This window comes from Larimichthys crocea, chromosome XIII, assembly GCF_000972845.2.
Source record: "Larimichthys crocea isolate SSNF chromosome XIII, L_crocea_2.0, whole genome shotgun sequence".
Lineage (NCBI taxonomy): Eukaryota > Metazoa > Chordata > Actinopteri > Sciaenidae > Larimichthys > Larimichthys crocea.
This window is the reverse complement of record NC_040023.1, coordinates 3,431,164-3,439,276: the sequence shown is the minus strand read 5'-3', so window position 1 is coordinate 3,439,276 and position 8,113 is coordinate 3,431,164.

Sequence of the window (8,113 nt, the reverse complement as noted above, 5' to 3'; positions counted from 1 at the left end):
GGAGGGAGGGGAGGGACGGGGGAAGAGTTGAACTGAAACAAGAGAAGGAAGGAGGATGGGAGAACAGATGGGCTGGGGAAGAAAGGGAGGGATGCAGTTTGAGGGAAGAGGAGGAGGAGGTAGGGAAGCTTTTTTTTTTCTCCTTTTTTTTGAGGCAGTGATGACTGAGAATGAGCTATGTTTGGAACACAGTGGACCCTGTGATTGATGCCATTCTTTTCTTCCAGACCGTCCCGCTGTGCGGCACAGTCATGCGGCACTCCTGCTGCAGTCTAGCAGGGTGTCCTTACAAATCCAATCTGATGATCTGTCGGAAAGTGGAAATTCCTGCAGCTCCTTTGGTAACGACCTAAGAAATGTTGTAAGGGTTTACAAAGTGTTACTCACGCTTTGACACTGTCGGGCTCTGTGCCTAGCATGTGAGATCACAAGACTGCAGGGTGTAAAAGGTCTGCTACCTTTATATCTTATTTTACTCAATTATTTGTAGTATAGTTAATAGTTTGCAGACACACGATGCTTCCACCTCGTTGAAGTTAACTCTTTAAGATAGTGTATAATACTGGTTGTTCACAACACAGCATCACCAGATGTCTGCACCATCTGGATTTTTTCTGATAATTTTGGAAAAATCTGTTTATTTCACTCTCTTTCTGTGAGTTATACGAGAAGATTGATATCACTACAGCCAGGAGACGGTTAGCTATGTTTAACTTAGCATAAAGAAACAGAAACATTTAGCCTGTCTCCGTTCGAAACCTCACAAATGAACAAATTAATTAATTATATTGTTTGTTTAATCCGTATGAGGACTGAAGTATCAAAATGACAAGTGGAGGCTTTAATGGGGTTTTTGTGTTTGCTGGTTTCCTGCCAAACTCACAAACACACTCGCTTGCCAAGAAAAAGTCTAGTTAACCCCTCATATAACTGCAGCTTGTCATTTTTGACACTTATTTCTTTTACCTTCGGATGGAGCCGGGCTAGTCGTTTCCCCCAGTCCCCAGTCTTTATGCTAAGCGAAGATACTCTCCTCACCCCAGCTTAATATTTACTGTATGAATAGGAGAGTTATATCAATCGTTTCTTGTCTAGAAAGCACATAAAAAAACAAAAACGTGTGAGTATAAGTGGAAAAATTTCTGGCACTCAAAATGCTAATTTCAAAACACAGCCAGTATTTGGATGCTGTGCACCATGGGATAGTTTGAAAGAAGGGAATGGCATCAAACCAACAAAGGTCCTGTTGTGTGGTCCACATGGTCGTTCCAGAACAGAGAAGCAGACACTATGCCAACAGAGAGAGACAGAATCATGTAAATGAACAACACTATGATCTACGTGTGTGTGTGTTTGTGTCCATGCATGTGTGAATGTGAAATGCATGTGTGTGCGTGGACAAACCTTACACTTCACGGACCCTGATCAAACCACACTGTTCATGTGTTGCTGATGATTAGATCATTAACAGCCAACTCCACAACCAGTTATATGAGTTTACAGCACGGCGTCCGCACGCTTTAGTCTGAGGCAGATGATGAGTCTCTCAGACGCCTGCCTACAGCAGCGTGGCGAAGCATACTGATGTGCTGCTCAGTGACTTCTGGCTGCCCCTAAAGCTTTTCCACAATTGCTTACAAAATCAATATCTTATCAAAATGATTACAACTGCTTTATCAAAAACACACGCCAATTAGAATAGAATAAAGTCTTGTCCTCCAATATAGGCATAATGTAATCTGGGCTTTCTCTTTGTGTGGGATGAGGCAAAAGGAAGAGTGCAAATTGACATCTGACATTCCACTTCAAATCGCTAATAGTACATAATAATAGTCATTATTGTGCAAAGAAGAATGGCAGGAAATGACTACATCAGTTTTACATAATTAAAGCCATCATGTGTCAAATTTTCAAGTGATTACATACATCAAATTCTTCTGCTGGTATAAGTTTTGAAGACAAAAAAAAAGGTATGAAAAAACAGCACAGCCTGCGGTTACAGTTTATTACAATCTGCCAGTGTTGTTTTTTTTATTTTATAGCACTTTGGCACACCAAATACTTGAAAGACTACACGTTGTTGCTGAAAACGTGGCTTCAAATCTTAGTAACCTTCAAAATCTTAACTAACCTGCTTCGCTAAGACGGTGTGACTTTGTATTTTTAATTCAAATCTGTGATTGGTGGACCAAAATAAGTAACAGTATCACCTTTTAACAACAGAGAGCCGTCGACTTCAAACCACTGAAAAGAGCACGGAGAAATGAGCTCTCAAATTAAAATTCAGTGTCAGTCTGACATATGTGTGGTTTAAGCAGAACAAGATATAGGGGGAAACATACAGAATAATATGAAACATGATCTTGCTTCTCCGAGACCAGTAATTTGAGCAACAGAAAAGAGCCACTGGATGAATGTGGAGTGGGGATAATCAGGACAGTAATTACAGGCCATATGACAGAAACGGTATTTCTCTGAAAGGCCAAACCTGCCTCCATGATTCATTGTTGTTTCACATGAAAAGCTGAAATAGCCGTCTCTCCTCTTCCTCTCCCACTGTCCTGCCACGGCCCCCCTTTTGTCTTCTTCCTCCCTAAATGTCAGAGAGGAAGGGCTTTGATAATAGGTGGAGGGAGAGGAACTTTGCTGAACTCAGCTCAGATCTAAAATCAATTTGAAATAGAGCAAAAGGTTGAAGAGGAAGCCTGGGTGGCGTGCGTGTGTGTGTGTGTGTGTGTGTGTGTACATATGGTGAGCTCACCAGCTTGTGAATGTGAACGATAGCAGAGTAATGATTCCTGTACATTAAATGGAAAGTCAATAAGCCAGTTTAAAGATTATAATCACAACATCGACTCTATATTTCATTGGATTAGCTTCAAAAAATCAAGGGAAAAAAGTGGTTGGCCACAGATTTTTCTAAAAAGATAAAATAATGTTCACTCTCGTACTTGTTTGTTAAATATGAAGCTACTGCCAGGAAACAGTGAGCTTAGTGCAAAGGCTGAAAGCAGGGGAAAACAGCTGATATTTTTAGATTTAGAAGCATCTTCAAATTTAGCCCAATTACGAGAGTTGTATCAATCTTATACTCTCGGAAAATGTGAGGTCACAGGTCACACACAGACCGCGACATTGGCTGGAGTATTTGGCATCACCGTTGGTATTAAAGAAGTTGCTAGTCGCTGGATACTTGGAGGCCTTTGTGAGGAACCCCCCCCCCCTAAATTCCAGAAAGGCTTTTTAATATATCCCTATATCATTCAAAAAAATGCCAGACTTTCTAATATCTCAGCATAGCAGCAAAAAAAAAAAACATTGGGCTTCTATCAGCGAATCAGATTCATCTCCTCCTTCTCGCCCCGGCCAACGTGCATGCTCCCTTTCCCCTATAAAGCTAAAGAGCGAGCCTCCTTTTGTGCGATAATGTAATGATAAAACTACATGTACATTATGATACGACTGTAATCGTATTTATGAATATAAACGAAATATAACATGTAAATGTAAATGTACCACTAGCTTAGACCTGATTTCATATGATGACACAGCTACTGTGTGTGTGTGTGTGTGTCTGTGTGTGTGAGTGTGTGTGTGAGTGCGAGTGTGTGAGAGAGAGAGAGAGATAGAGTGAGCCTGTGTAATAACTGTGAGTGCTTGTGAAAGCTCTGTGTGTGCTGTATGTCGGGACACTTTTGCGAGTGTTCACGTGTTTTGTATTTGTATCATTTGTGTAACAAGAGATGCCTCAGTCTAGTTTAACTTTGTAAAAAAAAAAAAAAAAAAATGAGTGTAAACCCTCACACAGAAAGCACTGAGTATTATTACCCACACCTACACTTGCTTTTGTGGTCCGCTGATATACGGTATGTACTGTCTCCAATATGGGACGTGTCGTTTTGTTTGCTGTAGCCTACTGTTGCAGTTCTACAAATAATACTCACATATAGATGCTATGTTTCAACGGATGGCTTTGATTGGTTGGTAGCCAGCGTGGTTTTGGGGGTTGGGGGGCGGGGGAGTCTCTGTGAAATGGAAGTTGTTGAGAAGTTGTTGGCGAGAGAAGTCTGAGGTGTGAGGAGTAAAAAACTGTCCTGTGTCACAGTGTCCCCCAGTGGATGTAGGTCTAATGTCACACCTCGCAACATCTCAACTACTGCACAGCTCCCCCTTTTGTTTTTTGTTCAATGCCTCGAGATATAATATGATCCGAAAAACTTGATTACGCCTTGTTCATTTTACAGCCTTGTGTTTCTCAAAAGAAGAAGTGCAGAAATCTGAAAGTGGAGTGAGATAATCTCACTTTTAAAAAATAAAATATTATGATTATTTAGCAAATTTCATGGATTTTCATGAATTGTGTACCATCGTGAACCCAAGTTGACCCTTTTGCATGATCTCTGATGATCTTTGGGGTCTCTTAAAGGTGCAGTGTGTAAGATTTGAGGCCCCTAAGGCAGACATGACATATAATATTCATAACTATGTTTTCATGCATGTATAATCACCTGAAAATATATATTTCTTCATTTTTGTTACTTAAAAATCATCCTTTTATAAGTACAGGTCCTCTTTTATGTTGAAACACCGTGTTTCTACAGTACAGTCCAGAACAGAAAAACTAAATGGTGACTCTAGACAGGGCCTTTCAAGTGTTGTTCCTCCTTTACACTAGGAAGGTGAGGGTGAGGTGAGGAGATTGCAACGCAGCGATGACACCGCTAGATACAGCTAAATTCTACACACTGGACCTTTAAGCAACGTACAGTGTGTGCAAGTGACAAAACAACTTACACGTGTCAAGCGGGTTCAAAAGCATGACTCAAAAAAGAAGACTAATGTTGCTCTGTATCGTCTGGATGTCCAATTATATGCTAACATGTTCACCATGAGAACTTTATAAGGATGATATGGCAATGTTTATTTTTAGGCATTTCCCACAGACCCTGTGTTGCAGCTTTAAAGCTCCTACAGAGGATTTAATAACGTCGTCAAACAGCAGGAGATCAATTTGAAAGATGCTATGATGCTATAATCATACAAATTCAACACATAGAAGGGTTTAATGACGACGTCACTCCACTGGCAGATTTTTGCTCCCATTTTAAGACGAACAAAGGCAAAAAGATTAAGGTTGACACGAAATGAAGGTGTTGCAAATTGTTTGCAAAGATAGTCACCCATACCGTTCCCATATGTTCTGTTGCCTCTTGTTTTGACTCACTATATTATTATCATAGGCTCTGTTAATCATCCTATTTTACGGTGAGCGGTATGCGGTAAAACGGTTGATTAGAACAGATTGGCTCACAAAGTGGCTTCACAATGTGTTGATCACCACCCTCCCCCTCTTTATTAGATTCTGTCCATCTTAATTAGCACCGGGTTCAAAGCAGATAGAGCGAGAGACAGAGAACCACTTTCACTTCCCACCCCGAGATTGCAGACATGAATGTTTTTTTGTTGTTTTATTGTTTCGATTTCTTTCTTATCGGATGTTTTTTTCATGTTTTTTCAAAACCGCTTAGACGAAATTCAACATTCACGCTGTAGATTTTTATGTGCCAAAGACGGGCGTGCGTCAGGTGAGGTATGATGCTGGAGTTAAACATGAAGTGATGCTGTATTGATCCCAGAAAGCTCTGGACAGACGCACTGAGCTGTGTGACATGAATATCAACATGGATATTCTACTTTTTTTTTGTTTTGTTTTGTTTGTTTTGACAGGGGATTATTTGTTCTCGATTGTGCAATATAATTCTATCCTTCAACATTTCTCTATGATGTTCACGTAAATGTCAATTTGTCCCGTCTGATGATTTTTTTGCTTTGGTTCTTCTTTTTGTTTTTCGATATTGTTAAGCTCCTAGAACAAAGACCATGTAATTATTTTTGTTACATAGAATAAAACACATGGATGTCGAGAGTGACTGTTGTTGTGTTTCCTCTTCACACATTTAAGCGCTCTCTCTCTCTCTCTCTCTCTCTCTCTCTCTCTCTCTCTCTCTTACACACACACACACACACACAACAGTGAGCCAAAAGTATGAGTCACCGTCTAGCAATGATGTCACACTGCTGCAGTGATGTCACCAGTTATGCTGTTCTCATGGTAACCCTGCTGAGGCCGCAAGGCACATAAACACACACAGAACACGCTTTCATATCTGTATAACTGCACATATTTTACACCCCAACCCCAAGGGTCATAATTCATTGTGATATGTAATGTCCACGGAAATGAATCTTGCTTGTGGTATCTGTGGACTGATCATTTACTCAGCTGGCCAGCAAGGGAGAAATAATTGAACACAATTAAATGACTCGTGCAGATTGAGCTCTGGCTTTATGAATCAACGTGTACATGTGCTCCCCAGGAGAGGAGGAAACACTAACAGGGACCTTTTGTGCTGAGAAATTCAACAAATTTCCTGTTTATCAAATGATTAATTACCGCTTAATTTAAGCTCTAATTTGAGTTATTTTTTCTTCAAACTACAGAGCCCATGTTAATTAATCCAGCTTCACTCAGGTTAACACAATTTGGGTCTTTGCTTTCAGTTCATTTCTCTTTTTAAACCGTCTGGGCTAAACCCCTCCATTTTCCATTTTCCCTCCTCCATCCATCCATCCATCCGCCCATCCATCACGGATCAATATGAATCTATTCTGAGCCTTTCTGTATTAGGCTTCAGCTCAGTGGACAACCAAACATCACATCAAATGCGCAAGCACAAGCCGAACAGCAGAGAGCCGGTGAATCACGCTGCAGCAGTGGAGGTCACACTGAAGAGGTGCAGCTTGCAGAGCGGCCACAGGATGGAGCTGTGAACTCAGTCACACTCAACTCTAATGTCGACACATTATGACAGGCCTTAGAAAGACCAAGGCCAGGGTCAGTTGTTTAGTTTCCTACACCTAAACGATCTTCCCTCACTCTGTGCATGTCCAGCTGACATTCCCTGTGTGATATTACTACACTACTACTAAAACTATTATCCTGGTCCTACTACTACTTCTTGGCTCCCCACCCATTGTAAGGCTTGGTGGTATCAACAATTATTCTATATCCTAGAGGTCAATCATCAGCGGTCACTATCACTGGCCCAGATATATTTGCTCAGATCATGTTTTCAAACGTGGGGCAGTCCATCAATTGTATGCGTGAATGGTGGGAAAGTCAGGGGACTAAACACTACTACTGATTACAGTAATAATACAACTCATAGTACTTATTTGCTGCTTACTACTAGTATTCATAATTCTCTCCAGACATTAAATGAAATATTAAAGGACAAATGCATCTAATTATTACACTAAACGAACAGTTTAGAAGCTCCAACAATAATGATTTGAGTACTAACAGATCAGAGTTAAAGCTACAGCAATACATTCAAAATGTGCTACAAAAATTGAGAAATGATTTAATAAAGTTGCAGTGGGTGAAATTATTTAATTATAAATTGGATTTAATTTCTTTTGACATTGCATGTCACCAACAGTATTTAATAATCGATGGGTTCCTTTAAAAAATAAAAAAACATTGTGTCCCCTTTGAATTCATTTATTTATTTATTTATTTTTAATTTGACCTGGTCTGAATAAAACAGCCAATCAGAGCTAGCACATAACTATCCAATCACAGCAACAGAGGCTGTCACCTGGAGAGAAGATGTGTTGGGACTACAGAAACATCTGTAGTCCTGTAATGCTTTGAGGTGATTTCACTGTCCCAAATGTCTTAAGCAATATTCTCAGATTAAATCAAACAAGTTTAATATTATTGGATGCACATATTGACGTACAGTCACAACCAAAAGGTGAGCTCTCTCTTGCACTGTACACAGTAGTAAACGTGGAGGGGACTCCAGGGAGGTGCAGGAAAGTGGCGTCTCGGTTCTCTTAGAGTGTAGAAAAGGAAGAGAAATTGATGGAGTTGTGGAGTCAGCGAGAGTACCCCTTTGACACGTCCTTCCATTTGTACCACGATAGAGTGGAGAAGGGAAAAACAAAGTGAACAGAAATTGGTGCAACCCTTGAAGTACGTACATACCCAAGGGCAGCTGTGGCCACAAGTTGCTTTTCTTTCTGCTCCATTGTTCTTATTGTAAAT